Raw genomic sequence first — 18,374 nt, 5'->3', positions numbered from 1 at the left:
AGTGCAGAGAATTGGGAAGGACAGAGATTACTGAAATAAGGAGAGAGGAGAGAAACTAGCCTTCATGCTAGGGGGCTGATGGGAATCTGAGTGGGAAGGAGGCATTTTTTCAGTTGGAATAAAAAAGGTGAAGGGAAACTCCAATGATATATTTGAAGACATAAGATATTTTCCTGGTAAAAGGATTGGATATCTCAGAAGGCTTAGCAGAATGTTTTTAGGAACTGGAGAAGAGCAGGAGATGAGGTTATGTTAGGAAATAGAGCCATATGGGTTTGGGGTCTCAGAGATGGGTAATAACCTAGAAGTCAAGGGCTTCTTATGACTGACACAAATAACATTAATAGATATAATTGAGTAGAATTAAATGTGATAGTCTTAAAGCAAATTATAGAAATAAGTTTGTGAGAGCATTAGAGGTGAGGGAGGAAGAGATGGGAGGATTGCCCAAAGTTATGAAGAGCTCTGGGCGTTCTATTACATGATATCTCTAAATGCCAAATATTTCCTTCTCTTTTGGGGTGGTTTATTTTTAGGCTTTTCCCTGACTCTGATCTTACGCTGTGCTATAACAGTCACTAAATAAATATCTGTTGAAAAAAAGAATCTAAGAATGAATACATGATTCCGGAAGACGACAAAGGACTGACTAAAACTGCATTCTAGATGGGATGGAATAACTTGGGGTAGACCAGGACTGCTAATAAGAACAACTAGAAAAGCCCATAAAATGGTGTGATGGGTTTGATGGTATCAGAAGCTGTTGAGGAAATAAACATGAGGGCACTGAGTTGGGAGGCTGAGATTTGGAATGTACCGGTCATGTGGCTGATTTTCTCCTTAGGAGAATTTGGACAAGTCCTGGATTCTGGGGCTGCATAGGGTTGAAGACAGCAAACTACCTGGTGCTCAATGTCCAATAGTTCTTGAAATGTCTGGTGATTTCCCCTTTCCTTGTTACCTGAGTGAATAAGCAGAGGAAAGGACTATGGGAACAGCCACACTTTACCCTTCCATGCTCTTACAGGGTCTCTCTTCCTCAGGCTTCCTAGGAGCCAGGCAGTGGGTTCCAAACCTGAACATTGTCTCAGTTCTGAAAGCCAGGCAAAGAATTGTGATGTTTTCTTGGCAATTTCCCTCATCTTCCTACCACCCAACCCCTTGCTCTTTTATTGCTGTTGTCATTATTGATTTTGAGCAGAACCTTCGCTGGATACCCACGTCTCTGTCTCATGGGGATGCCATACTCCCTTGATCATTTGCACTGTTCCCCGTGGGTTAAGCCTGTGGGGCTACTCATCGGCTCCCTCTCTGAGCTTTCTGGTGTTAGGATCATTGCAGGCTCATTTTTTTTTCCCCCTCAAGCTTATTTAAACTTTTTTTTTTTTTTTTTTAATGTTTTGTTAGTCACCATGCCTTTCCTGCTGTCTAGGAGCTGGGTCCCTTCCATTTGGGCTGCTCTCTGATGCTACCATTTGGTTTCTCTTTGTATTTTATTCAGCTTTTTGAGCAAATTTCATCTGATATCAGCATCTGAGTCATAGATGAGTCACAGAATATTTAGTTTAAAAACTATGAATTAATAAATACCTCTTGCTCCTGGGAGATTCACTATCCTCTTAGCTCTTGGCATTCAAATCCACCCATACAGAAGCAAAGTGAAATTTTCTTCCTGAAGAGAAGATGCATCTTCTACAATATTTTTCTCACCATTGTCTCGTGTCCCTACTATACTGTGCTTCTTTCATCTTATAGAAAGATAGACTTTCTGTCTTTTTGAAATATGGTTGTTGGGATTTCTGTGTTTGAGGTAAGACATCAAATGTAATATTTTAAAACATTAATAAAACTCTCTGTATGTTTGTATATTGGGAAGGAAGCTGAGGAAAGGTTCTGTAGATGGCTGGTTCCTTAGCTACTATCTTCCTGGAAAACTTGGGGGCAAACTAACATTTTAATTGAAACTATGATTTTCATTACATCAAATCTTTATCATTTATCTTCTTTTCTTGAATGAAAAGTAGCATGTATTATAGTAGCAAATATATTAGAGAGGAAAAGCATCAAAGAGATAGGGTATACTTAAAATCTTTTTTTGAATGTGTGATTTATAAAGCAAACTATTCTATAGTTAACATCAAATGGCATTTATGAAAACCTAAACTCTAGTTTTCAGAGTTAAACTTTATTTGTTGTGAATGTTGTGTTTTAGATACTTGCTCAAGTTCTGTATTATATATATATGCATTTAAAAATATTTATTTATTGGGGCGCCTGGGTGGCTCAGTGGGTTAAAGCCTCTGCCTTCGGCTCAGGTCATGATTCCAGGGTCCTGGGATCGAGCCCTGCATCGGGCTCTCTGCTCAGCAGGGAGCCTGCTTCCTCCTCTCTCTGCCTGCCTCTCTGCCTACTTGTGATCTCTGTCTGTTAAATAAATAAATAAAATCTTTAAAAAATATATTTATTTATTATTTTTGGGAGAGAGAGAGAGAGAGAGAGTGCACAGGTGAGCATGAGCGCGGTGGGGAAGGGTGGAGGGAGAGGGAGAGAGAGAGAGAGCCTTAAGCAGACTCTGAGCTGAGCACAGTCCAAGTTAGGGCTTGATCTCATGACCTTGAGATCATGACCTCGAGATGAAACCAAGAGTCATATGCTTAATCAACCTGCCACCAGGTACCCCATATGCATATGCTTTTTAAAGCTTTTCTTTTTTAGCAATTTATTAATTAATATATATATTAAGCATTATATTTTTTAGGGTAACAATGAGAACTTAGTTAACATATGTCAAATTTCTTTTAAAACTATTAATTCATGATGGCAATGCGTACCACTTATAATAAGTTCTTAATCCACACAGCAATTTTGTGATACAGATCTTATTCTCAATTCACAGATGTAGAAATTAAAAGTCAGAGTTTAACACCAGTTTAAGGTTACATGCATATCAGTGGAAGAGTCAGGAGTTAAAACCATTTTGTAGCATACAGATAGCAACATTTGGTTATTCAAACTCTAATCTAGGTTCTGCTGTGAAGGAGTTTTGCAGATGTGATTAAGGCTGCTTATCAGTTAAATTGGTGGAACAGAAGATAATCTTGTACCAGCCTGAATCAATTCCTTGGAAGTCCTTTAAAATGCTCAGGGCTTTTCTGAGTGGAGAGCCTCCCACCTGGGATCATTAGCCTCCACTCCTATCCCAGGGAGTGGCTCATGACTTTCTTTTCCTGACTGCTTGCCCAACAGGCCCCCCACTTGTATAGCCAGTCCCCACACTAACATAAACAAAAAGGCATGTATTTGTTTATGGATATGATTTCCCTCTTGTTTTCTCCTCCGGTTGAACATTTTTAATGCTCTTGTTGCCTTCCCTGCAAATCTAATACTTGAGCAACTTGAATATTGTTCAAATTCAGAATAGAAATGTGGGGAGGGAAGGGTGAGTTTTAAAATAGGGTGGAGGGAGAGAGGAACCAAGAGTCTTTATCATTGTATCTTTATGCTCCAATGTTGAAGCACAGTTTCTACAAAGAATTCTTTTCCTGTCATTAGAATGACTCACGTTCAACAACTTTTGACATCTTTTCTAAAATTACATGATATTAAAAAAATATAACTTATAGATGATATCAGTCTTGGATTGGTAATACTAGGACGTATGACATATCTTCATTTTTCAGTGTAAACCCTTGAATTTGAATCCAGAAGTTTTGGATTACAGGGAAAGTTTTGCGACTCTTAAATGTGTACCTGAAAATTCTCCACAGATTTGTGCGAAGAGTACTTTTCTGCAGAGCACTCGCTTCTAACCTGCTCAATAGTATCCAAGCAAAAGAAATTTCTCTTTTAATGACTAAATACTGGAATACAAAATACCTGAAAAAAAATACTTTTATAGACTGAATATTTGTGTCTGCCTCAAATTCATACATTGAAGCCCTAACCTCACCCCCAGTGTGACTGTATATGGAGATGGAGCCTTTAGAAGAAGTAATTAGGGCTTCATTCTAATGACCTCATTTAACCTTAATCCAACAGAACTGATGTCCTTATAAGGAAGAGAGACCAGAATGTTTGGGCTCTCTCTCCTTCAGGGTACAAGAAGAGGTCATTGGAGCCCGCATGAGATGGTAACCACCTATAAGCTAGAAACAATCCTCAGAATAGACCCTACCTTGCTGGTCCCTTGGCCTTTGACTTCTGGCCTTCACAACTGTGAAAAATAAATTCCTGTTGTTTAAGCCACCCAGTCTATGGTATGGCACCTCTAGAAGATGAAGAAAAATACTAAACATAAAAGGTAACATTTTACTAAAAATTAATTGATAAATAAATCATATGTTCTTAACTGTCTCAAAAAGCGTAGACTATAAAATGTTGTTTAAACTTTTGATTTTCTTAAGACCATCATTTTAAGCTACATGAAGTGCATGCAGACACGGCAGTACACCTAAGAAATTTGGAAGAAAGAGCAGGTTTTGTGATTTACAGTGTTCAGTTTAGGGTCCATCTGCTTGTCTATCTTTGATCTGAATAACAGGGCAACGGTAGATTCCTTTCTGTGTTTCTGAGGCTGTTAGATGTGATTTTTCTGTGTGTCTCTTAAAAAGCAAGTATACATGATATGATCTGGTGTCCTACTAAGAGGATGTAATGAAGAAAAAGACCCAAATCATCCCTTTCACATTAGGGATTGTAGAAAGTTCTAATCAAATTCCTACAGGTTGGTGAATCGCCAAACTTCAACTCATTTTTTATATCCACAGCGGGGGGAAAAAGTGACTCCTAAGACTACCTAGCAAAATCCAAGTTGATTATGCTTTCATAAAATATTCTTCCTACTCCGACTTTTATCCTTTTATTTGAAAACTAAATGTCTGAGTTCCAGAGTGGTTAGGGCAGTTTCCATGGCACACAATGAGGTAAAAATAGTTATTAAGAATGATTTAAGGTGGGGCGCCTGGGTGGCTCGTGGGTTAAGCCTCTGCCTTCGGCTCAGGTCATGATCCCAGGGTCCTGGGATCGAGCCCCACATCAGGTTCTCTGCTCAGCAGGGAGCCTGCTTCCTCCTCTCTCTCTGCCTACTTGTGATCTCTGTCAGATAAATAAATAAAATCTTAAAAAAAAAAAAGAATGATCTAAGGCATGAACATTTAAGAGTATATATGGAAAAATGGTTGATTAAATAGAATAAACATGAGAATTGATTAAAAATTAAATGTCATGAAAAAAATTAAATGTCATGAAAGTCTGTTTTAAAATGCATTTTCTGAAAAACTCATATTTATGATAAATTCACTTTTTGGCTCATCAGCATTACATTTAAAACATACACACACACACACACATACACATTGAAGCTATTTCACTTATTTTTTCCTAGAAATAAGATTTTTTCAAGAACCAATGATTTTTTCCTAAGTTGTAAATTGTCATCTTTGAGAGCCAGCCCTATTCATAGGACAGCCCTCCTATACTGAGGGGGAGATTTCTGTATATCTTGCCAGACTCCCAGAAGCCAATGAATTATAATTCTCGAAGACTGGATTTAGATATGAAATCTAAAATTCTTGATTTTTGAATTGCCTTGAAACTCTCATCCTCAGTTAAAACTCTATGTTTCATTTTCTTTAAGAGGATTTACTACCTTTACTGATATATTTGTTCAGATCACATAAACCCAAAATGCAATTTTAAAATAGTTAAAAATTCTTCAAAGTGATTAATCATCATAGCTATAAAGTTAAAAAGATAAAATCCTCACTAAGCTTGAGTATATGAAATTAGAGTATAATCAAATAACAAACCATTTAAATGCCAACTGAAAGTTTAAAAAATAATTTTAAGTATCCAAAGTGATCTTTATATATTATACTTAAAAAAACTAATAGTGGCTATAAAAGGATTATAATGGTGATATCTGGGTCTTATACTCAATTCATTACATAAGATATACAACTACTAATTATTCTAATCATCTTTAGAGCACCAAAAATATAGCATCTTTTGAAAGGGTTTGGAGGAAAATCTCATTTTTTTAGTGAACTACATAAGTTCAGGGAATTTATATCTATGGAATCTTTCAATCTCAGCATTGGAAAATATATCATGTTTACAGCCAATAAATTTGAAGCCAGGTGAATTGCCAAATTAAAGTCCTAGAGACAATGTGAAATAATTTGCTTCATTTATAGTTTGTGAATAGGTTAAAGCTTAATATATTAGAATACTCCATAAGAATTCACATAGGTCACTATATAGATTATTTATGCTTATTAAAGGATCTATGTATAGAATATATGTTTAGTATATAAAACATATATGTATATATATATTTTTTCTATTTCTTAATCCATATCACCTAGTTAACCCATCTCCCCAACCCCCTCCCCTCTGGTAAATCAGTTCGTCTTCTTTAGTTGAGTCTGTTTCTTGATTTGTCTCTCTTATTTTTTTTACCTTGTCCTGTTTGTTTTGTTTCTTAAATTCCACATTTGAGTGAAGTCCTGTGGTATTTATCTTTCTCTGACTGATTTATTTCGCTTAGCATTATACTCTCTAGCTCTATCTATGTTGTTGAAAATGGCAAGATTTCATTCTTTTTATGGCTGAACAATATTCCAGTGTGTGTGAGTGCACATGTGTGTGCGCATACACCATTCTTCTTTATCTATTCATTAGTTGATGGACACCTGGCTGTTTCCATAATTTAGCTATTGTTGATAATGCTGCTAGAAATATCATGGTGCTTGTATCCCTTCAAATCAGTGTTTTTGTATTTGGCTAAATTCCTAGTAGTGCAATTGCTGGATCATAGGGTCATTCTGTTTTTTAACTTTTTGAGAAACATCCGTACTGTTTTCTACAGTGGCTATACCAGTTTACACTCCCACCAGCAGTGCGAGAGTGTTCCCCTTTCTCCACATCATTGCCAACGCTTACTGTTTCTTGTTACTGATTTTAGCCATTCTGACAGGTATCTCATTGTAGTTTTGATTTGCATATCCCTGATGATCGGTGATGTCGAACATTTTTTCATCCATCTATGGACCATCTGTTCATGTCTTCTGTACATTTTTCAATTGAATTATCCATTTTTTAAGTGTTGAATTGTGTAAGTTCTTTTATATATTTTGGATACTAACCCTCTATGGGATATGCCATTTACAAATTATCTTCTCCCATTCCATAGGTTGCCTTTTAGTTTTCTTGATTGTTTCCTTGACTGTGCAGAAGCTTTTTATCTTAATCTCCCAATCATTTATTTTTGCTTTTGTTTCCCTTGCCTAAGGAGATATATCTAGAAAGAAGTTGCTGTGGACAAAGTCAAAGAAGTTACTGCCTGTGTTCTCTTCTAGGATTTTTATGGTTTCATGTCCCACAATTAAGTTTTTAATCCATTTTGAGTTTATTTTCATGTATGGTGTAAGGAAGTGGCCGAGTTTCATTCTTTTGCATGTTGCTGTCCAGTTTTCCCAAGGCCATTGGCTGAAGAGACTTTTTCCTGTTGAATAATCTTTCCTCCTTTCTATAAGATTAATCAACCAGAAAGTTATGAGTTCATTTCTGGGGATTTTTTATTCTGTTCCTTTGATTTATGTGTCTGTTTTTGTGCCAGTACCATACTGTTTCGATCACTATAGCTTTGTAATATAACCTAAAGTCCTGAATTATGGTGCCTCCAGCTTTGCTTTTCTTTTTCAAGTTTGCTTTGGGTATATTGAGGTTGTCTGTGGTTTCCATACAAACTTTGGGATTGTTTGCTTTAGCTCTGTGAAAAATACTGTTGGTGTTTTGGTAGGGATTGCATTAAATGTGTAGATTGCTTTGGTTAGTGTATATATATATATATATTTTTTTTTAAACATATAATGTATTATTTTCCCCAGGGGTACAGGTCTGTGAATCATCAGGCTTATACATTTCACAGCATTCACCATAGCACTTACCTCCCTGGTGTCCATAACCCAGCCATCCTATCCCTACCTCCCCACTCCAGCAGCCCTCAGTTTGTTTCCTGAGATTAAGAGTCTCTTATGGTTTGTCTCCCTCCCGATCCAATATTTGTTCTTCCAGTCCATGAGCATGGAATGTCTTTCCATTTCCTTGTGTCATCTTCAGTTTCTTTTGGGAATGTTTTATAGTTTTCAGAGTCCAGGTCTTTCACCTCTTTAATTAGATTTATTCCTGGGTATCTTATTATTTTGGGTTCAATTTTAAATGGGATTATTTTCTTAATTTCTCTTTTTGCAGCTTCATTTTTATTATATACAAATGCAACAGATTTCTGTACATTGATTTAGTACCCTGTGACTACTGGATTAGGTTATCAGTTCTAGCAGGTTTTGGGTAGTCTTTTGGATTTTCTATATATATAGTACCATGTGTTCTGCAAATAGTTAAAATTTATATCTTCCTTACCAATGTGGACACCTTTTTTGGTTGTTGTTTTTGTTGTCTGATTGCTGTGGCTAGGACTTCCAGTACTATGTTGAATACAAGTACTGAGAGTGGATATCCTTGTCTTCTTCACGACCTTAGGGGGAAAGCTCTCAGTTTTTCCCTATTAAGGATGTTGTTAGCTGTGGGCTCTTTTATCTGGCCTTTATGTTCCCTCTAAACCTACTTTGTTGATGGTTTTTAATCATGACTGGCTGTCAAATGCTCATTTGAGTTTTTTGAAATAATCATATGTTTCTTATCCTTTCCTTTATTGATCTGATGTACCACATTGATTAATTTGCAAATACTGAACTACTCTTTCCACCCAGGAATAAATCCCACATGATTGTGGTGAATGACTTTTTTTTTTAAAGATTTTATTTATTTATTTGACAGAGAGAGATCACAAGTAGGCAGAGAGGCAGGCAGAGAGAGAGGAAGGGAAGCAGGCTCCCTGCTGAGCAAAGAGCCCGATGCAGGACTCAATCCCAGGACCCAGAGATCATGACCTGAGCCGAAGGCGGAGGCTTAACCCACTGAGCCACCCAGGTGCCCGGTGAATGACTTTTTAAATGTATTGTTGAATTTGGTTTGCTAGTATTTTGTTAAATATATATTATTAAATATATTTAAATGTAAAGACATATTTATATCTAATATATAAATATATATTTATATATAAAAAGCTCTATTTACTATTGTTTCAACCCTTCGATTTCATCAAAATTTAGTTTTTAAAGTTTTAACACATGACTTTCAAATGAAAATTTATTTAACACATTAATGAGCAAACAAGGGGGGTGAAGCTGTTTCAAAAGAGTTTAGAAGAAGGGCGCCTGGGTGGCTCAGTGGGTTAAGCCGCTGCCTTCGGCTCGGGTCATGATCTCAGAGTCCTGGGATCGAGCCCTGCATCGGGCTCTCTGCTCAGCAGGGAGCCTGCTTCCTCCTCTCTCTGCCTGCCTCTCTGCCTGCTTGTGATCTCTCTGTCAAATAAATAAATAAAATCTTAAAAAAAAAAAAAAAGAGTTTAGAAGAAACAGAAGTGTTTGTAATGACTGAGTAAAAGAATGGTGGGAGAGGACTAAGAAACTATACACAAAGCTGAATTACGTCTTATGTGAAAAAATAAGTAACTTTGGATTTCAGACCCATTTGCATCTCTGCAGGGCAAAATTCATTAAAATGGCTATAGTATTACACAAGTTAATGTCTACCCATTGAGAGTAGGAAGGTATATCCTAACCAACAATAAGTAACAAATCCAGGGGTCCAAAATCAGAAATTCCTTGGCTGTGCCTGTTAGACAGTGCTTTAGTATGGCAGTATCTCCTTGTGATCCTAAATAAATTCTAGAGATTATTGTTGATTTAAAAAAAAAAAAAAAAACATAAAGGGGGCACCTGGGTGACTCAGTGGGTTAAGCCTCTGCCTTCAGCTCAGGTCATGATTTCAGGGTCCTGGGATCCAGCCCCACGTTGGGCTCTATGCTCAGTGGGGAACCTGCTTCCCCCTGTCCCTCTGCCTGTCTCTCTGTCTACTTGTGATCTCTCTCTCTCTCTCTCTCTGTGTCAAATAAATACATAAATCTTTAAAAAAAAAAAAACATAAAGTTGGTCACAGTGTTTTGGTCAGTTACAGAGTTGTAGCAAAAAATATAGTTTCCTAACAATATGCTCCACAGCTTCTGGTTTGCTTTTGTTGAGTTCTAAATAACTCTTATTTGTTGTTCTATTCTGTTGAGGAAAAAAAAAAAAAGAAATTCATCTTCATTAGGTTACACCTTCAGTATCTCTGTATGTGTACGGATTCTAGTTCTTCAAGGTTTACAAAACCTGCTGAAGTGTTCTTAAGTGAGGAATTAGTTGATCTATTATACTGCCTATGAGGCTTTGATCTTGAAATCAGCCAAAGGTACAAGACCCATGTCCTAGAGGGCCATGGACTCTGATTCCAGACCCAAATTACAACCTTTGTTCCTTCATGGGCTTTTAGTTCTGATTACATTGGATTTATTCTCCAACAGGATATGGTCTTGGCTGCACAAGTGATTTCTTCAATGATATCCCAATTAAAAATAAAAGGATTCCTATGAACTTACGAAAATAATTATATTTCCATTAAAATTAAAGAGTTAATAAAATATTTGTTTCTAAAGTCTGAGAACTGGTCTTACAGATTTCTTAGGAAAAAAAAGATACTATTTAAAGTTTATTTTCTTTCAGATATAAAAACATAGTCTAAAAAACTGAGTGTTAGAGATAGAAAAATATTAAGAGGCTTTCATATACCCATCAAAAATATCAATATTCCAGAGACACCTGGGTGACTCAATTGGTTAAATGTTTCCCTTTGGCTCAGGCCATGATCCCAGAGTTCTTGGATCGAGCCCCAAGTAGGGCTTCCTGTCCAATGGGGAGTCTGCCTCTCCCTCTGCCTCTGCTTCTGCCCCCTTCTTGTGTGCTCCCTTCTCTCTCTCACTGAGTCTCTCTTTCTCAAATAAAATAAGTAAAATCTTAAGAAAAATCAATATTCCAAACAAAACATATATAATCACAAAATAGATTCCTTTATCCATTCATTCAGTCCTATGTGATTAATTACTGAAGAAGGGTAATAACTGTCTATTGAGATACATGTGTAACTATGTCATAAGAATTTGATCAGTTTTTCCCCTGAGTGTTAAGTATGGGGTAAAATGATCAAGCTTTCTTTTTTAATGAAGAGGAGAGAGACACAGGCCTCCCCTCCTTTCCTCCTAAGGGTATCTCCTTAACACATAATTGTCTCAGTAAAAGTCTCAACCTTTTGATCTGACAATGCAAAGACCATTGGAACTATAAACACCTTCAGAATTAGTTCAGAATTGTCTCTCAGGGTATCAGGACACATGTGTACCATTTTATCTTCCAAGAAGATTTGAGAAGTTTTCATTGTTCTTTTTCCACTTAAGTGTATAAATATGCGTGAAATTCTATCCAGCCTTCATAGACACTTTCAGGCTACCTCCACATGTATGTAAATATGAAATGGTTACTTACTAATGAATTCTGTTTTTTCTCTCTCTTCAATACTGGTGTGGAAGGTGTTTTGTTGGTTTCTCAACTGTCTGCAGGAATTGTGACATTACCTTATAATATATAAGCTGTTACTTCTAACAGGTTAGTCTGCCATAGTTTCATGGATGTTGCAGAACATACAACACTCCTGGGTCAGAGACAAGGGACTGTTTATTACTCAAGCAATGCAAGTGGCATGATTGTCATGTTCACATCAGCTGCCCTTGCTTATCACTTTCTGGAAGGTCCAATGGAAAGGGGCCAGGTGGATGCTGGGCATACAGTGAGTTTGCGTTATAGAAAATGGAGTTTAGGAAACCTAAATCTTTTATAATAGGCTGCCAGGAAATGAAATGAAATTTACTTGAAGGCAACATTAACTGTATTAATCTGACCTGTAAATAACCTTGCCCCCAACTGTGGAGAGAAACACTGTCTTCCAAGTCCGTTTGTTACACAAATATCCTTGGAAAAATAATCCAGAGCAAAGGTAGCCATTGTTATTGCTTGTAGGACATATAGAAATGAAAGAGATCCCTGGAAAATTGTCTTCCAATAAAGGTGAGAAAATATTCTTCACAGTGAGAGCATTGTAAATCTTCAGAGCCTTCCTGCAGGATGTACAGTCTTTAAAATATATTTATATTAATAATAGTTTATCCACATAAAATTAACTATTTGGTAACCAATATTTCAGTATTCTAACTTAAAAATTATCTAGGGCTATGGATTGCAAAAATGGACCTCTGAATAGACAAACTTTCAAAAGACTTTATGGGAGGAAGCCTGGGTGGCTCAGTGGGTTAAGCCTCTGCCTTCGGCTCAGGTCATGATCTCAGGGTCCTGGGATTGAGTCCTGCATCGGGCTCTCTGCTCAGCAGGGAGCCTGCTTCCCTTCCTCTCTCTCTGTCTGCCTCTCTGCCTACTTGTGATCTCTCTCTGTCAAATAAATAAATAAAATCTTAAAAAAAAGAAAAGACTTTATGGGACTAATATTAGCTTTTCTAATTAGTAAATCATTGTATGATGCTTGGGAAGCACAGATTAACTAGTCCCTTCAAGAGAAAACAAATCTAAATACTATAAAAATACTTTTTACAGTTTTACTGTATACTGATAGGGAGATTACGGGTTGCAGATGATTTTTTAATCCAAAATTGTCACGCTGGTCTGATTTGTTCAAGATTCACCTTATTGACATTAATTTAATCACAGATGAAAAAATGCGTCTCAGGTAACAGTTTTGGTGAGAAAGGTTTGTTTGTTTTTCAAAAAGCACATTTTTAAAATATCGGAAGTTTTGTCTTTATATTCTGGGGATATTAGAGTTATGTCCATGATAACAGTTTCTATATGAGAACAGATCTTATTTATTTTTAGAGACTTTCTATCTAAAATATTAATACCCCCTAGAGCAGGAAAATATTCCACACTCACACAAAGAAGTAAAGCTTTTTCTCAATTATAGACACAGATGCTCACACAGACTTTGCGGCTTTACTTCACAACTTGGGACACAGGAACACAACACACACAAGTCACTGGTTCAGATCCCAAAGTACTGTTCTTTTTCCCAACAAGCGTGAAATATTTTCTTAATTAATTTGAACTCACAAGTAAACTAAGAAAAAAGACTAGTAACTGAGATAATCTATTATCTCTCACCTATCAGAGAACAAATCTGTGTCTTTACCCATGACAGATCTTTAATGGTCTGATCATGAAAACAAATTTTCGTTTTTTGCCATCCTATACAAACTAGAAGCAGAACCAAACATAAGAAATAGAAAATAAAAGCATATAATACAAAATGAAAATAGTAAAGAAATGAAAGTCAGTAAAGTTAATTTATTGCTGCTTGGTACTCTTTTTTTTCCTTTATTTTAATTTAAATTCATTTAGTACATCATTAGTTTTTGATCTAGTGTTCAGTGATTCATTAGGGTATTCTAAGAGGAAAGCAAATTTGTGCTTTGCTTCCTTGGACATCTCAGTGAAACCTCCAAAATGCTCATGGTTTTTTAGAAGTTCAAAATATAACTCTTATAAAGGGAGCACATCGAAGATTCATTAATTAGTACCCAAACTTGAACCTGCATCCAAAAACAAAACAGGAGTATTTGTAGTGATAAAATGAAAGAATGATAGGGAAAAAATGTGAAATTACATGCACAACTGGTGTGATGGTTAATTTTGTCAACTTGACTGGATCAAGAGGTACCCAGATATTTGATTAAACATTATTTCTGCATACATCTGTGAGGTTATATGTATATGTGTCTGCTGCTAATCAATAATCAATAATTACCAAGTGGATAGAAGGACTTGTTCTGTGGATAGTAGTCAGCCTCTTTACGCAGCCACCCTGTCATTGTCCAATGGGTTCTTGAACAAAGAGGCTATGGTGGCAGGGATGGAGGTTATTCATGGGCTCAGCAACTTGGACCTCTACCATCACAAGTTGTGGAAGGATCAGTGTTTCATTCTTGCTGGAAGAGATACTTAACTGGGATATGAATCTGGATTCCTGTATGCCGTGCTTCTACTTATCTACCATTATGGTATTCCACACAGCATTGTTTCTTATCAGGGAACTCACTTCACAGCCAAGAAGTGAGGCAATGGGTTTTTGCTTATGGAATTCCCTGGTATACCATAGTCCCTCCTATCTGGAAGCAGCGGATTTGATAGAACAAGGAAATGGCCTTTTGAAGACTCAGTCACAGTGCCAGCTAGGTGGCAATACCTCACAGGGTTGAGGCAAGGTTCTCTGGGAAATAGACTCTGAATCAGCACCCAGTATATGGTGCTCTTTCTCCCATAGACAAGAACCCAGGGGTAGAAATGGGAATGGCACCACTACTAACCCTAGTGAGCGACTAATAAAATGTTTGCTTCCTGTTCTTGCAATGTAATGCTCTGCTCTGGCCTAGAGGTCTTGGCTCCAAAGGGAGAAATACTTCCACCAGGAGACACAACAATGATTCCATTGAACTGGAAGTTAAGTCTGCTGCCCAGCCACCTTAGACTCCTCATGTCTCTGAATCAACAAGCAAAGAAGGGAATTACTGTGCCAGCTGGAACAATTGATCCTGACTACCAAGGGGAAATTAGATTACTATTCTACAGTGGATGTAAGAAAGAATGTCTGGAATACAGGAGCTCTCTTAGGGCATCTCTTAGTATTACAATGCCTTGTGATTAAGGTCAATGGAAAACTACAGTAACACAATCCAGGCAGGATTCTTAAAGGCCCAGACCCTATAGGAATGAAAGTTATAAATACCAGCTATGACCATGTGACCAATTACAGAAATAAGGACTGTAACTGTCATGAGTATTCTGCCTGGTTTTGTTATAAATATTTTTGTGTGTTTATCCATATATGTCTATGTATGCATATATACAAAGGCATTTTCCATATATATTTTTTATTTTCTTTTATTTTATCATGTAATGTGAGACATATCAACTTCATATCATAATATTTACTGTTAATTTTACAATACAATGTTTAAGTTATGGGACAATGAGGAGAAGAGTAAGCATCGCTCAAGGACTTTACCTTCTCTTCTGGGGAAGATATTAATACACTTCTTATTGTATGCAGGAGATTTATATGATCTTAGATGGAATATGGCCTTCTCTTTATTTGGAGAAGAAGTGTAGTTCAAGGAGATGTGTATGGATACCAGTTAAGATGGTGATTTTATGTGTCAACTTGACTCCTGGGGTGCCCAGATATTTGGTTAAACGTTATTTCTGAATGTGTCTGTAAAGGTGTGTGTTTCTGGATGAGGCTAACATTTGAATCAGTTGACTGACAGTAAAGGAGGTTTCTCTGCCAGTGTGGGCGGGCCTCATCCAATCAGTCAAAAGCCCAGATAGCATAAAAGACTGAGTAAGAAAGGATTCCGTGTCTCTGCCTTTATCTCTGAGCTGGGACATTGGTTTTCTCGTGCCTTTGCACTTGGCTTAGACTGGCACTTACATCAATAGCTCTCTTGGTTCTCAAGCTCTCATACTTGGACTGAAACTGTACCATTGTCTCTTCTGGGTCTCCAGCTTGCTAACAGCAGATCTTAGTAGATTTTTCAGCCTCCATAGTTGTGAGCCAATTCTTTACAGTAAATTTCTCTCTCCCTCTTTCCCTCCTTCTGTGTGCATGTGTGTATGTGTGTGTATCTCCATTCTGTTGGTCATTTCTCTGAAGAATTCAGAATAATGCAACTGATGAATGTCATACAAGTCAAAAATAAACCAATAAAAAGCTCAAACGTTTGAGCTGCAATACTCTCTATGGAGAGGAGTAATGCTTCTCCACATGAGAAATTCATTTTCAAATTTATCCTTAATTTTTATTTGCCAGGAGTAATTTGCATTGCTATCAGATTTTTACAAGTTAGTTTACAACCTTTACAAAGTTGTAGAATATCCTAATTAAGAGCAGAGGGCAAAGCAAAACTGGATAGATACTTCTAGATAATTCGATGTACTTTTAATACGAAAACTAATTTTTTATTTGGCTCAATCCAAACTGTCTCTGAAGGGGGAAAAATGTCTACAGTAAGATAATCCCTTTCTAATATTCAAGTTATATTATCAGTACGCACTTGCAGCTGGGTATTTCTGAAAGTTTGATCAGCATGTGTTACTATGCGTATCAGTAGTGCACAGCTCTCTAGGTTACAGCTTAGACTCTGGAAAATTAGGTGAAATACCTCAAAGGTGTACAATAAATTAGTATTTTCCTATGTCATCTATCCCTAATTCCCTTCTGTACCAAAAAACTTGAGTAACTTTAAATTTTACAAGTGATATTAATTTGTGAAATGGTACCATGTTCCCTGTGTATGAGTTAGAAATTCAACATTTAAATCCCCACTGAAGGGCCTCCAATTTAACAAATACCACTAGCTATATTCATACAAATTCGATTTTTTTGTTGTTAAACTATTTTGGCCAAGATGTTCACTTCTACCAGATCAAGAGTGGAACATGTTGGTTTATTTTTAAATCAGTCTTTCGTTTACTTGTTTATTTATTTTTAATTTTATTTATTTATTTATTTTAAAGATTTTATTTATTTGACAGAGAGAAATCACAAGTAGATGGAGAGGCAGGCAGAGAGAGAGAGAGAGAGGGAAGCAGGATCTCTGCCGAGCAGAGAACCCGATGCGGGACTCGATCCTAGGACCCTGAGATCATGACCTGAACCGAAGGCGGCGGCTCAACCCACTGAGCCACCCAGGCGCCCTATTTTTAATTTTTTTAAATCAGTCTTTTAAAATGTAAAATTTTAGACCTGTTTTTTACCTTTGAAAAAAAGAAGATGAATTCTAGATTTAGACATGAATTTCTAAAAAATTATAGTTAAAAAGTCTAATTTTCTGGGAAGAGCAACACAAGTAAATTTTGGCTCCGATTCTGGGGGAAAAAACGTGTGTCTTCCTGATCAAATGCAGAAAGTGCTTTGTTCCACTTACTTGTGATTTATTGACACCATTCAGAGGGAGGGTCTGTAATCCTATTCCCCACCGCCTACCCCCTCCCCCTTCTGATGTAGATTATCAATCTTTGCTGCAGGTAGAATCACCTAGAGAGCTTTTTACAAAAATACGTTTAGGATACACCCCACGCAAATCAGAATCACTGGGGATAGGACCTGCATATCACTATTTTACAGGACTTCTCCCGATGATTCAAATGTCTAATGTTTGGAAATACTGGTACAGTAGATTTTCTAGCTGCTGGCTTGTTTGGTATTGACATTTCCTCCCAAGGTTTTCAAATGCTTTAAAATAATTGTTACTATTACTTTTTTTTTTAAATAAGAGGCTTGAAAATATACTCATGAAATTCTTATTTTACCATTTTCTTAAGAATAGACACATTCTTCTGTTACCATTTGAAAATGTACACCGAAAATATTTTTCTTGTCAGAATATAGGAGTGTGCCCCACATGATCAGAAAGTATCTCATTGATCCAGATGTAGAATAAACCGGACTCCTATTTGGTCATATTGATGGCTTTAATATAAATGTGGTTGTGAGTGTATGTGAATTGGTCAGTATTATTTCAAAGCTGAAAGTAGCATTTCTCACAGATGAATCATGTTCTTTTTGGGGGGAAGATAGTATTGTTGCTGCTAATTGGCCTTTATGCTGTGCAAAAATAGAGCCTGGAATGGGTGAGGGTTAAAGAAGAGAAAGCCCTATTCTTCCAAGAATATATATTGTAAATGGTTTTGTTTTTTCTGGGAAGAGTTGCTCAGGATCCCTTTTGGGGGGCATCTGAGAAAGGTGGTCTAGATTCCCTTGTAGGAAGACACAGGAAGGAAGGTGTGGTGGTCCTTTTAATGATAGTTAAAGGAACACTCACTCAACTGAGAATTGTCCAAGGGGAACTGTGGCATAGTCTTAGACCACCACAGTGGTCTAAGAATGTTGAGAGATTTTATATGTTTAATCCAATTTTGTGTGTGTGTGTGTGTGTGTGTGTGTGTATTTCACTGTATTCTACCCAAACCTTTAGTAGATTCTTGTTAAATTGTGTTGGCTGGTCTTTGCTGTGGGAATTGGGGCTACTGTGGGCCGATGCTGGAATGAAATACCAAAGGGAGAGTCACAGTGGTCTGAGGGAAGAAGTTTCCAGCCTGGTAGGAGGAGATCCAGAGTAGAAAGGAGACAAAGTCTGCCATGAGGAACAGAGCACTGGGTAGCAGTGATAACTGGAATAATTCTGGAGCCTGTAAACATTCCTTGGTGATTCTAGAAATACTGAGGAGAAAGTCTTCCAAGACCAGATACTCAGTTGTTGAGGATGATGCTATTTATGGTAAAGTGAAGGAAAGCTGAGGCAGAGACAACTGGGT

General features: G+C 36.9%; 1 non-coding gene across 1 annotated transcript; it reads right to left on the bottom strand.

The window, feature by feature from the left end:
- Positions 1-5,428: 5,428 nt before the first annotated feature.
- Positions 5,429-5,556, bottom strand: LOC125108133 (small Cajal body-specific RNA 11). Its single transcript, XR_007129813.1, has one exon. It is a non-coding gene; the product is annotated as a small Cajal body-specific RNA 11 (non-coding RNA).
- Between the last annotated feature and the right edge of the window lie 12,818 nt (positions 5,557-18,374).

The sequence above is a fragment of the Lutra lutra genome, chromosome 8, assembly GCF_902655055.1.
Source record: "Lutra lutra chromosome 8, mLutLut1.2, whole genome shotgun sequence".
Taxonomy (NCBI): domain Eukaryota; kingdom Metazoa; phylum Chordata; class Mammalia; order Carnivora; family Mustelidae; genus Lutra; species Lutra lutra.
This window is presented reverse-complemented; position numbering and strand designations above follow the sequence as displayed.